At 38.3% G+C, this 13,531-nt stretch overlaps 1 long non-coding RNA gene across 1 annotated transcript; it reads left to right on the top strand.

The window, feature by feature from the left end:
• The first annotated feature begins 7,913 nt into the window (after window positions 1-7,913).
• Window positions 7,914-10,021, top strand: LOC130087358 (uncharacterized). The gene is made up of 5 exons (XR_008807356.1): window positions 7,914-8,454; window positions 8,573-8,753; window positions 9,112-9,278; window positions 9,458-9,580; window positions 9,980-10,021. It is a non-coding gene; the product is annotated as an uncharacterized LOC130087358 (long non-coding RNA).
• The last annotated feature ends 3,510 nt before the right edge of the window (window positions 10,022-13,531 follow it).

Raw genomic sequence — 13,531 nt, 5'->3', positions numbered from 1 at the left:
GCCAAAGATTTAGCTACATAATAAAATACGCATGATGAGGAATATAGGCTACATCTTCTTGTAATCAGTAAAGCGGAACTGTCTTCACTTCAGTCATGTAAAGAAAAGCAGAGGACTCTATTTCCTGCGTCCCTCTGGAAAAGATCAGAAGAAGCTGTGAGGTCATTTCAGGGGTCACCAGATTAAACACTTGAGATGAGGTTAGTGATCTCAGATAGAGATTTCCATTTGAATCTTTCTCCTTAAATAGTTTTTCCACTTTCAGTTCAACAGTTCAGCATATTTAGAACACATTTTTTCATCATTTCACTTTTGCCTGATTCTGGTTTATATGACCCAATGTTCCGCTATTATTGCTGACTAGTGGTCATGATGACCCTTTTACGAGCCCTGCGAGTGAATAAACAGATAAGCCGTGTGTAACCTGCCTGCTGTGAGGGCTGTCCATGTGCTAACTCAATCTAAATCAAAATTATAATAGGGTCAGGTCTGTACTTCCAGAGAAGCATTCTAATCTTTAATCTGTTAACTTTTTCACTAAGAATCTATTTTCTTATTTGTAATGGGTATTTAGGTAAATTAGTTGGAAATTGCATGTGCAAGAAATATGTCATATTGGCATTTGATTTGCTTTGGATTCTTTAAAGGGGTCATCGGATGCAAAATTCACTTTTATATGGTGTTTGCATATAAATGTGTCTTTGCAGTGTGTGGACACAACCACCATATACAATAAAAAAAAATCCATTCACTCCTCTTTTTTTATCCTCAAAAAGTCTGAACACTCTCAATAATCAAGCCGTTTGGATTTTCTGAGCAATATGATGTCATATTGCCCATGCTCTGCCCACGACCACTGACGGACTGTCCCCTATTTGCATATTTCCGGGTTACACACATGAAGACACAAAATAATTCTATAATAAAATGCAACACAACACTCCAGTGTAGCTACATAGCCGATGAAAAAAAAAAGTCTTCTACCCTTTGAAAAATGGGACACAACCTCAATCTCAAATAATTACGGTTTTGTATATTTCTGAAAGATCAATAGACTTTACAGAAACCTATGGACAATATAGGCCCAAGTCCTGCACTCTTAAAAACCAAAATAGGTTTTCACAGCGATGCCATATAGAAACCATTTGAGTTCTCCAGATAACCTTTCAAGGAAAAGTTCTTAAAAGAACCATATTACATTTGAATAATCTAAACATTTTCTATGAAAAACTTTTTGTGCAATGGAAAGGTTGGATGTCAAAGGTGAAACCCTTGATGCCAATAATGAACCTTTATTTTTCGTGTATTGAGTGTTGATTTCAAATGCATTGCAGAGAGTAAATGTGCATAAAATCCAATTAAATCTACAAACTTTATCCAGAGTCAGAGTTTATCTATAGGCCTAAGTCATTTAGCACCAAGTTCCCAAGTTTGATGGATTTTGTGCACAAGAGGCAGTGCTTGTCGTTCTGCTCCCTGCTGGTGCCACCATTACAAGTCTTTTCTTATCTGTCATGCACTATAAAGGCATATAATTCTGTGGTATCATTATTCAGTGGCTATCCCGAGACACTCAGTCATAATAGTTTGAACCCCTGGCCCTGGTTTAGCTCGTACTGAGCATTGCAACGCATTCTCACCCCAAGGCGTCACTAAAATGAAAATTTTGACCATGCTTCAATATTCGACGCTTTAGGCACCCTTTAGCGTCAGTTACATGACGCGATCCTAGGGCGTCATTACTGACGCTGTACCTAAGCGTCAGTTAGATGACGCGGGTAGGTTTAGGTCTGGGGTAGTATGGCAAGCCATTTTAGCATTTAAAAGCTAAGTTTGACTATCCGGAATTAACATTGTAGATATCAACAACGTCTTTCTGACTAGTCGTAATTACATTTTGGATAGTTGGAATTGTCATTCAAGATATCTGTAACGTAATTGTGACTAGTCGAAACGACAGATAGAGATATCTGTAATTCAGTTTTGACTAGGCAAAACTGAATTACAGATATCAGCAATGACGTCATTGAAAACGACATTCAACTCGTCACACATCTTAAATGACAATTGCAGATATCTGTAATTCAGTTTTGCCTAGGCAGAATGAAAGTTAAAGATATCTCAAACGTCATTATAACTAGTGCAAATTATTGTGCATGATGTAATTTCCCCTCCCCACCATAATCAAAAAAGAAGTGGGTTAATTTCCTTATTTGGAAGAAGAAAAAAGCTGCATTGGCTTTAATCGGAAAAAAAATAAAAAAAAATAAAAAAACACCAGAAAATGTTTACATGTTTCCAGCATGACACAAATTGTATTCATTTGCATTAGCCAGGGTCTCTCAAAAATATTGGCAACATGCAATGTTTGCCATGCATTTCTATGTTGTCACCACACTGTAAGCAATTGCTGTAAATTTACAGCCAATTTTCAACATTAAAATACTGTTTTCATGTTAAACAGTTTAGTACTGTAGTTAGCAATGCATTGTGGGCTGCTTAACTTGGAGAAACAGGACAGAGGCCCTAAACAGTATGCTGATGTTTTAAATTACAGGAAACTACAGTATTTTTTTTTAGAAACTGAGTGACTGGGGAATTTGGAGCACGGTCAGAAGTTTGATACAACGTCAGTCTTTTACATTGAGGCTACTACTTTTGTTTTGGTAAATTTTCTTTATAAAATACAGAAATAATTTGCCATCACTCCTGCGGGACTTCAGGAACCATCATTTCCAGAAGAGGACGCACAATTTAGATGACGTGCATGCAACACATCATCGAGTGTTCTTCATCAACAACATCCATCGGGTCTTGGATCTACAAATTAAACGGTAATTAAAATCGTATTCATATTGCCACGAATGTTTGATATCAAACTGATGTTCAGGAGCTTGTCTAGCTAGGGATTTGAACATGTCATTTATCAGTGAGGGCTAGATTGAATGACAATATTTTTGGGTGTTTTTTTTTTTTTTGTTTAATTTTGGTAACATTAGCCGAACGTTTGCATCCGAGGAACAACACGTTAATCGGTAAGAGGCAATCGGCAGATGGAGGCAGCAGGAAAATATCATTGTACTGGAATAATTAGCCTACATTGATGCCCGGTGATTAAGGATTTATTTCAACCAGACCATACGATTATTGGAACATCGGCTATAACCGAGATGGTTTTGGTGAGATTTATTTTGTGTCGACTTTTAATGTAGCCTAGTGTGTTTTACAAACATCTAATAAGAAAATTAAGCTAGATCGGTTAAAGAGAGACACTTGAATCCTCAAGGCTTTGCATTTTTCTGTTTAAACGGAAAATTAATGTGAAAATATTGCCTTTCTGGACTCTTTGTGAATGCATTTGGTTTATCTGTTGCTGCGTGTCTCCACACAGACTACATCTCCCAACTGTTTTAGCTTTCTCAAACCGTTTAGCATCATCTGTGGCTTTTCTTTCACAATCTTAACATTGCAACTCGGTTAAGATTAAACATTTCTCCGTGAAGACTGATACGGTGTCACTAAAAAGCAGCCAGCCGTAATCAAGACTAATCAGGCAGTAACAAAATGTTCCCATGTCAGATCTGTTGTCATAACTGTGCCACAATAGTGACATACGTAAGGCACATGAGAATTCATAAAAATACACCTAATTTAACTTTTAAGTGTGTTTTGCCAGATTGCAGTCAGAATTTTAAAAACTTTTCAACGTTTAAGTGTCACACTTACAGACATAACAAACGTGTAGTTAGGCCTACTTTGTCTGGTGTTGAACTAACATGTCATGTTAATATCTGCAGTGCAAGGTGTGAGACTTTGACTGCATTTTACTCTCATTTGAAAACACACATTAGAGAGGGGAAAACAGTTGCTTGTCCTTATAGACACTGTAGCAAGAGCTTTACAGTTTTATCAACATTCACATCACACATGAGTCGGAAACATAAAAATGGTGCTGAGGAAAATTTGGTTGAGTCCGTTGTGAATCCTGGTGTTTCCCATGAGAGTGAACAAGATCAGTCTGATATGCAGATTGAGCCTCCTAGTGATGCAGATGATGAACAAGAGATTTACCCAGAAATTGCTGATGAATCACAGTTCTTTAAAAATTTAGCCCTTTTTTATTTGAAATTGCAAGCAAAGTGTTTGCTTCCATCCTCTGTCATCCAAACAATTATTGAAGATTTTCAGGAAGTACATGATATAAGTCAGTCACATTTGCTTTTCAAACTAAAAGAGAAGTTGGTTACACTTGGGATTTCTGAACCTGACACAAACAATGTGATTGAAGTCATTAAAACTGAGGATCTCTTTAGGACCTGCAACACTCAGCCACTGAAAACTGATCAGAAAAGAAAAACAGTTTTCAAGAACAGCTTCAACTATGTTGAGCCAGTTCAGATCTGTCTAGGTCAGAATGAGGCAGGCAAAGAGTGTTTTGCCCAGTATGTTCCTATTAAACAGACAATTGATTCTCTATTCCATTGCAAATCAGTGCAGGAACAATATAAGCAAGTACACTCCAGTATTGGTTCTAAGGATATTCTTAAGGATGTGTGGGATGGCAAAAATATGGCTGAGAATGTTCTCTTCCAGACGGAGAGCTCATCACTGAGCTTGATCCTGTATCAGGATGCATTTGAAGTGGTAAACCCACTGGGATCTGGAAAGAAAAAACACAAGATACTTGCAGTGTATCTAACTCTTGCAGATTTAATGCCACACAACAGATCCAGCACTGATCAAATGCAACTTGTTCTTCTCTGTAAAGAACACGATTTTAAGTATTTTGGTCAAGACTTGGTTATGGGCACCCTCGTCAATGACCTTAAAGATCTTGAGCTCAATGGTGTTACCCTGTCTGATGGAAAGGTCTACAAGGGAACTTTGTGTGCCATTGCAGGCGACAACCTAGGCTCACATAACATAGGAGGCTTTGTGGAGAACTTCAGCAGGAGTTCACACTTCTGCAGATATTGTGATATCAGCAGAGAAGCATTCCATGCAGATCCTCTTATCCAGGGCACAAAACGCACAGTGCAGTCATACAGTGGTCATGTTCAGAGCAGTGAAGGACAGTCTACATCTAGTGGAGGTGTTAAATTTGACTCTGTGTTCAATACGCTCAAATACTTCCATGTATGTCAGCCAGGGTTGCCTCCATGTCTTGGCCACGATCTTTTTGAAGGTATTGTATCCTCTGATCTGGCACTGTACATTAACCATCTTGTTAAGGTGGATAAAATGTTTAACTATCTTGAGTTGAATCGACGAATAAATCAGTTCAAGTATCTCGGTAGGGATGCTAATGACAAACCGTGTGAGGTTAATCCAGAGGGTGTAAAACTTGGGGGACATGCTGTGCAGAATTGGTGTTTGCTGAGAATGTTGCCCGTTTTGATCGGAGACAAAGTAAAAAACCCAGGTGACAACAAAGTATGGCAGTTGGTTTTGCAACTTAGAGAAGTTGTGGACCTCATTTGTGCACCTGCAATTTCAAATGGCCAGATAGCCTACCTAAGAGTTCTGATTGAAGAATATTTGCATTGCCGAATACAAACCTTTCCTGACAACCCACTGAAGCCCAAACATCATTATGTCAGTCATTATCCTGAGCTCATTATCCACTTTGGGCCACTTATTCGCCTATGGACTTTAAGATTCGAGAGCAAACACACCTATTTTAAACAGTGTATGAGAAAATTGCGCAACTTTAAGAATCCATGTTCTACTCTTGCAGAGAGACATCAGCTTCTGCAGGCCTTTCTGAGTGCTGGCACCTTCTTCCCTCCAGGTGTTTCAGTGGAGAGGGGCACACAGTTTTTCTCAGATGACTACAATGATGTAATCATAGAAGCAGTTGCACATCACAATTTTGAGTCCACAAACACTCTGATAGCCAATGAAGTGACTGTGAAGGGGACAAAATACAAAAAGAACATGCTCATTGTGATTGATGATGATGATGAGGGGCTTGTAACTGGAAAAATCAAAGTGATTCTCGTTCATAAGGATTCAGCAGTATATTTTATTGCTGAAAAGTATCATGCCCTGCGTATTCCTGACATGGGTGTTTACAGCCTCACACTGATGCAGAGAAGCTACTGTTGTATTAATCAGGAGAATCTGCTAGATTACTATCCCTTGCCTGAGTACACTTTCCATGGTACACCACTGATCATTCTTCACCATTCTTTCCCTCTAGTCCAGAATGATGGCGAACATGAGTGAAGAGATCAAAGAGATAATCTGCAAGACCTTGCCAAATCTGTCTGAAGAGACCCAGTTGCAAATAGTATCGAAACTTCAGAGCTCCGGCTTGGAGTCAAAAGAAGACTTAAAATATGTACAACAGGAAGACATTGCTGATCTGTTACCTGTTATCCAGCGCAGAAAACTCCTGGATGCATTCAAATTAGGTAATGTATGGTTAATTTAGTGTGGCATTCTCTTGTCAAATTCTCTTGTTTACGCAGTTGTGGAATTTCTTTGTTCTAAATCTACATAATGCACTTTTAAACTTTTCAAATATGCCTAATAAGGAGAGTTAAGTAGACTTTTGGCCAAATCTCTGCAGTGACTCTGATATAGCTTATATGTTATGTGCCCTAATTCTTTTTGTTTTTTTGTTTTTTAGAAACCGAGACAGTTACATTGGATCTTCAAGTCATTCCAACTTCATCACCACTGACGACTAGTGATCGATCGGTGTCTGGGTCTTCATCACCAACATTATGCACTCCGCCTAATTCTAGCTCATCACAGCTGTCGGCCATTTCAACATGTTCAAGCCAGACAAGAAACAGCGAGCCAAGCAACAGACCTTCCACATCTCAGATACTGAAAACATGGCCAGAAACATTCCAGGTCCCTTGGGAACAAATGCCACAGGAAATTCGTTCTGCAATTGCAGATGGCAAGAGACCTAAACCAGTGGAGCGACGCCAGATGGTACGAGTACTCGCGGATGAAATGAGAAGGTATGAAGCTAACCCCACTCGCGCACAGTGCCTAACTGTGGTTCGAAATATCATCAGGCAGTATCCAAAGAGTTTTGCTGATATTGCACCAGATGGGTCACTTCTGTGTGGAGGTTATACATCACTTTTGATTCAAGTGAAAAACCGCATTGAGAATGTGAACCGTGACGGAAGCTTCTCATGCCACCGATCCTCCACAGGCAAGAGGGGTCCAACTGACACATATGGATGTACACGATTTCAGCCAGAGCTACCCCCAGAAGAAACTGATGACACTGTGAAGCAGCACCGCCAGAGACTGGAGGAGATTTATAGACAGGAGGGTGCAGGTGGAGCAGAAAGAGCAGAAGTTAAAAATCTAATGGAGCTCACATTCTCTCTACAACGTCGCCATATAAATACACTTCCACCACCTGACATTGAAGATGTGAAAAGCAAATGGCCTTTTCTTTTCACGCCAAGGTATATATACGCACATTTTGAGTTGCTCACAGACATCAATGTGCTTCGTAGCTTGGAACTCAGTATGGAGGAATGTGGAAGAGCCATCACAGAATACTTCAGGGGAAAACCTACCAACAAAGATGTCAAGGATATCCTCTCTAATGGTGAAGATAATGAGATGGCACTTCGTGTTGTTCAGCTGCTCATGGCACACTTTGGAGAGGACCTAACCGGGCTGATCCTTCTTACAGATGTAAGTTTTATTTTTTCTTTCTAACCCTGTGTTTTAAAGGGTGACTCCACCAGTCTTAAGTGTCCAGACACCTAATTTGTGTACTAGTTTTGGGGAGTACTACTACATTATGTGAAAACAGTAGTGAGTGTATATTATTTTGTGGCTCAGAGGAAGCTGCATGTAAGCTGATAAATTACCTCAATGTTGTCACACAGTTGCTAAATTGCATTATGGGTAAAGTAGGTGCAAGGTTTTAAAAAGTATTTCACTTGTCTTCTTTGCCCTACTATGACACTGTTGAACGTTTTAAAAGCAAATGATCAAATCAATACAGCAGAAACAGAAATATTACATTTTTAATTCCAAATATTCTTCTTCCTTTTCAAAAGCTGGTGCCTAGATTATCCACAATGCAACTTGACCACTGAGTGACATCACTTGAGGCAATTTATCAGATTATGTGCAGTTTCCTCTGGAACCACAAAAGGGTTTATACTACTTTTTAGACATTTACAGTAGAACTCCCCAAGACCTGTAAAAAATAAAATTGTTACCCTTTAAATTTTGAATGCCAAATCTATTTAGCAGTTTGACTGTAGGTACTTCAGAAGCCTATCTCATTTGCCTCTAGGTTATTCTCACCTAGTGTTTACTAATTATTGACCTTATTATAATTTTTCTTCTTAAAAATCTTATTATGGTAAGCATAATTCATTTGTTCCCTAAAGGTTGCTGCCACTGCAGCTGATGTTGAGACAACTCTCAGTCTTCCTGCAAGTCCTCGCCTGATACTGCCTGGTATACATTTCATTTAGATTAATTGATAGACACATTATATATCATAGCGGCCATTCATCTGGAGTTTACAAATGTTTATACAAGGTAACATGCATTCTCATGTTGCTATGACTTGAAGTTTCAGGTGCAACAGGGCAAGTCACAATTAAAGGTTGGATGATCACCTTAGAGGGCCGTGTAATCTCTGAGGGCATCACACCAACATTTGCAACAGGACTTGCTGCTGTGTTCGCAATCTACTACATATTCAACCTTCAATATCAAGATGAGGCAGCCTGCACTCTTGAATTCATTCAGAGGTAAAACCCCTTCATTCCTTGTCATCATTATATGGATATATACAATTAAATTAATGTGTTTGTATTGTTTGCATAAAATGGTATTAGTACTGTACATTTCAAACCACAACACGCATAAAATGGTATTAGTACTGTACATTTCAAGCCACAACACACACACACACACACACACACAGAGGGTATTTTGTTGTACTATAGGCTTTATAATAATTCCATTTGATGTCACTTCTATACGTAATTCAAGTCCACTCTATTTGTGCATTGAAGAAAAAAACCCAATACATTGCATTTAATTTAATGTACACAAAACAGTATGTTGTTGCAACCCCACTCTGATCTTAGACTATTTTGATTTTAGGCGCTTCATTGGTATAAATCCAGAGAGAGGGACCAAGGCCAAAAGGGGCAAGGTTGTCTCCAAGAAGAAAGGTGTGATCGTCCAGAAGAAGTATTCTGCAGTCAATACACACGTCGCCATGCTACTGAAGAATCTCCTTGACTTTGAATGGAACTTCATATAGATCGGTGAGCTCTTTAATCTCACTCTCTTTGTTTTGACAGTCTGGCATTGCCACATTAAGCGACAAGATAACTGATATTATTACTTTATAAACATTATCTTGCAGTGTATCAGGATACTGTACATTCCTGATAGTACAGTTTATTTATTATTATGATAATGATTGTTTGTTGTTGTTTGACAGTGGCAACACTGGAATAATGCTGCAGAGAGGAGCTGCAGCTACCAAAGTGATGGTCATCTCTCCTGGATCCACAAGTACTAAGACGTATAAACACACGCCTACCTCACAGGACTATTTTAAGAGGTAAAAACACAAGCCTACCTCACCAGGACCCTTTTAAGAGGTAAAAACACAAGCCTGCCTCACCAGGACCCTTTTAAGAGGTAAAAACACAAGCCTACCTCACCAGGACCCTTTTAAGAGGTAAAAACACAAGCCTGCCTCACCAGGACCCTTTTAAGAGGTAAAAACACAAGCCTACCTCACCAGGACCCTTTTAAGAGGTAAAAACACAAGCCTACCTCACCAGGACCCTTTTAAGAGGTAAAAATACAAACCTACCTCACCAGGACCCTTTTAAGAGGTAAAAACACAAGCCTGCCTCACCAGGACCCTTTTAAGAGGTAAAAATACAAACCTACCTCACCAGGACCCTTTTAAGAGGTAAAAATACAAGCCTACCTCACAGGACAATTTTAAGAGTTAACCTGCAAGTCTAGCTCGCAGTGGCACAGGTGCCTACCTTACAGTTTCATCCCTAAATGTTTTTATGTATGCATTGCATATGATGCATATTGTCACAATGTTCTACTGTACTATAATGGTTTCAAATGGCCTTAATGTACATTTTCAAAATGTTCTTAAGTTTGTTTTCGAAATGTTGCCAATTCTGCGCATGTTCAAAATGTTATAATGTAAGTATATATTTTTACAGACAGCAGAGAATACATTGCAGATTACATATGTAAATCTTTAAATTGACTTTTGAGGAAATTTTAATCTAACTCAGAGGACTATTTTTAGAGGAAAAACATGTGCCTGTGGGATTCCCCCCCAAAAAAGTGCCAAAGATGCTTGGATGCTGAATATTTTTACTCATGTAATCAAAAAGGTATTAAAGGAACACTCCACTTTTTTTGGAAATGGGCTCATTTTCCAACTCCCCTAGAGTTAATCAGTTGAGTTTTACCGTTTTTGAATCCATTCAGCCGATCTCCGGGTTTGGCGGTAGCACTTTTAGCATAGCTTAGCATTTATCATTGAATCTGATTAGACCGTTAGCATCTCTCTCAAAAAAATGACCAAAGAGTTTCGATATTTTTCCTATTTAAAACTTGACTCTTCTGTAATTACATTGTGTACTAAGACCGACGGAAAATGGAAAGTTGTGATTTCCTAGGGCGATATGGCTAGGAACTATACTCTCTTTCCTGCGTAACAATCAAGGAACTTTGCTGCAGTACCATAGGTGCAATGATATTACGCCACGATTGAAACTTAGTGCCGGTCACGTTGGAAGTTATAGCTGGGGACTATTTTCAGGCGCTGCGTAATATCATTGTGCCTGCTCACCCATGGTATGGCAGCAAAATTCCTTGATTGTTACGCAGGAAAGAGATTCCTAGCCATATCAGCCTAGAGAATCTTAACTTTTCATTTTCCATCTGTCTTAGTGTACGATGTAACTACAGAATAGTCAAGTTTTAAATAGGAACAATATCGAAACTCTTTGGTCATTTTTTTGAGAGAGATGCTAACGGTCTAATCAGATTCAATGATCAATGCTAAGCTATGCTAAAAGTGCTACCGCCAGACCCGGAGATCGGCTGAATGGATTCAAAAACAGTAAAACTCAACAGTTTAACTCTGGGGGAGTTGGAAAATGAGCCTATTTCCAAAAAAACTGGAGTGTTCCTTTAATGTTCCTTAAATAGTCTTTAAGTTAATTGCCATGGTCTAAAGCAGACACTACTAGGCTGTTTCTGTTTGCTACTAGAAATCTCTTCTCAGTGTTGTCCAACAGGGTTTATTTCCATTTTTTCCATTTTTTGTATTCATGTTAATATTGACATTGCTCTTTGAAATAAAGGTTTTTGATTTTGAAGTTTGTATTGCTTATTTTGCATAATATTCACAATAATGCATATCTTAAGAAACTAACTAAATGTATTAATTTATTCAATATTGATTGCAATGAACTTCATTATTCTCAGACCTATAGACATTGTATTATCTATTGTGCCTGTCTACAGTATACTGTGAGAAGTTAAAGTAACAACCTAAACAATATTATTGTAATTTCCAAATAATCACAGAAATATGCTGCATTTATTTTTTTACTGTATTAGACTGTGAAATCATTTAACAGTGTGACTACAGAAATATACTGTAATTCTGGTTTACAGACTACTACTGTAAAATTACTGTATATTGCTGGCGTCTTTGCTGCCAGCTCTTTACTGTAAATTATAGAAATACAGAAATATACAGTTTTTCTGGTTTACAGACTACTACCGTAAAGTCATTTTACGTGTGAATACCGTAAAAATAACGGTATACTGCTGGCGTCTCTGCTGCCAGCTCTTTACTGTTATTTTACAGGAAAATTTTTTACAGTGCATGCTTAAAATTAGTAGATTATTGTTGACGAAAGATTTATGCTTGAGAGAGATTCACACTAATTCACTTTAATGAAGATGCTTACATGCATGCAATTCTTGCCATGGAAGTGCAATAACATTTGATTGATTGAACTTCCTTAGATGAGAAAAAACAGTTCTCAGATTTTTTTTTTTTCCCCACAGTAAAAATCCATGATGAGCTAACAGCATTAAAAAGACGATTAAAAACTCCTTCACCCTCGACATGGTGCTAATTAAAAGTGAACAGTTAACAGGTGCTATGTGATTTGATGATTTGAACAACAACACGCTCTGCTCCCGCCTAAAGTGGGATGCGGCCGAGCCTAATTTGCATACAGATATCTGCAACTTCATTTCGCCTAGTCAAAACTCTAATTCAAGATATCTGTAATTACATTTTGACTAGGCAGAATGAAAGTTACAGATATCTCAAATTTCAGATATCTCTAATCAAAATTCATTTTAAGATATCTATAACTTGATAATAGATATCTACAATTAAATTATGACTATCCCTAACTCCAGTTTGAGATATCTACAATGCCATTTTGACTAGTTATAATTCCAGTAACAGATATCTACAACATACTTTCGCCTAGTCCAAACTTAATTTAAGATATCTGAAAAGGAACATGTAGATATCTTGAATTGAGGTGAATTAAAGATATCTTGAATTGGAGTTAGTACTAGTCATAATCAAATTGTAGATATCTTAAACTAGAATTACAGATATCTACAATTCAGTTGCAGATATCCGTAATTCACATAGTGGATATCTGCAACTGAATTGTAGATATCTGTAATGACAAACCCCATACAAATGAATGGCAAAAGTGATGTCATTTGTCCTAGGAAGAATGTCTTTGTGGATATCTGAAATGATAATTATGGATAGGAAGAATGTAATTGCGGATATCTGAAATGTTCTTTTTGACTAGGCAAAACTGAATTACAGATATCTGCAACACATATCCAGTCTAGCTGTTAAATGTTAAAATGGCTTGCCATAGGGTAGGGTTAGGATTAGATAGCGTCATCTAACTGACGTTAAAGGTAAAGCGTCAGCAAGATGACGCCCTAGGAACGCGTCATGTAACTGACGCTAAAGGGTGCCTAAAGCGTCGAATATTGAAGCATGGTCAAAATGATTAATGTGCCAATAGTAAGGTATAGGAATAAGAAACAGTCAATTTCTACAATTACAAGTCACCATAATGTATGATAACCTGACTCCGCCAGATGGATTTGCTCCGCATATCCATCTGGAAACCTTCCGTTGAAGTAGTTTTGGTAAGGGGCGAAAATACTGGTTAGCTGATTGGCCTATGTTGGTGATAAACGGGCCAAATCAACCAATCAGATCAACGAAGCATATGACGTACTAACAGAGCGTATCTTTTCCTCTGAGAAAAGCCTCCAGAGCAGTGTTTTGCTCTTCTTTCAGTGAAGAAATACTCTGTAATTCCGATAAAACTTGCTCGATAGCCACGCTGATGCTAGTTTCATCCGCTGAAGCCGACATGTTCTTTAGACTGAACTGACGCGCTTCTCGTTGCGTCACACCTCAACCCGCCTCAAAGCCAACGCTGATTGGACGTTCGTTTGGTGAACT

The sequence above is a fragment of the Rhinichthys klamathensis genome, unplaced genomic scaffold, assembly GCF_029890125.1.
Source record: "Rhinichthys klamathensis goyatoka isolate OS25496 unplaced genomic scaffold, OSU_Roscu_1.1 h1tg000108l_1, whole genome shotgun sequence".
In the NCBI taxonomy this organism is placed as follows: domain Eukaryota; kingdom Metazoa; phylum Chordata; class Actinopteri; order Cypriniformes; family Leuciscidae; genus Rhinichthys; species Rhinichthys klamathensis.
Note: the sequence above shows the minus strand (reverse complement) of the source record. Positions and strands in the feature narration are given on the sequence as shown.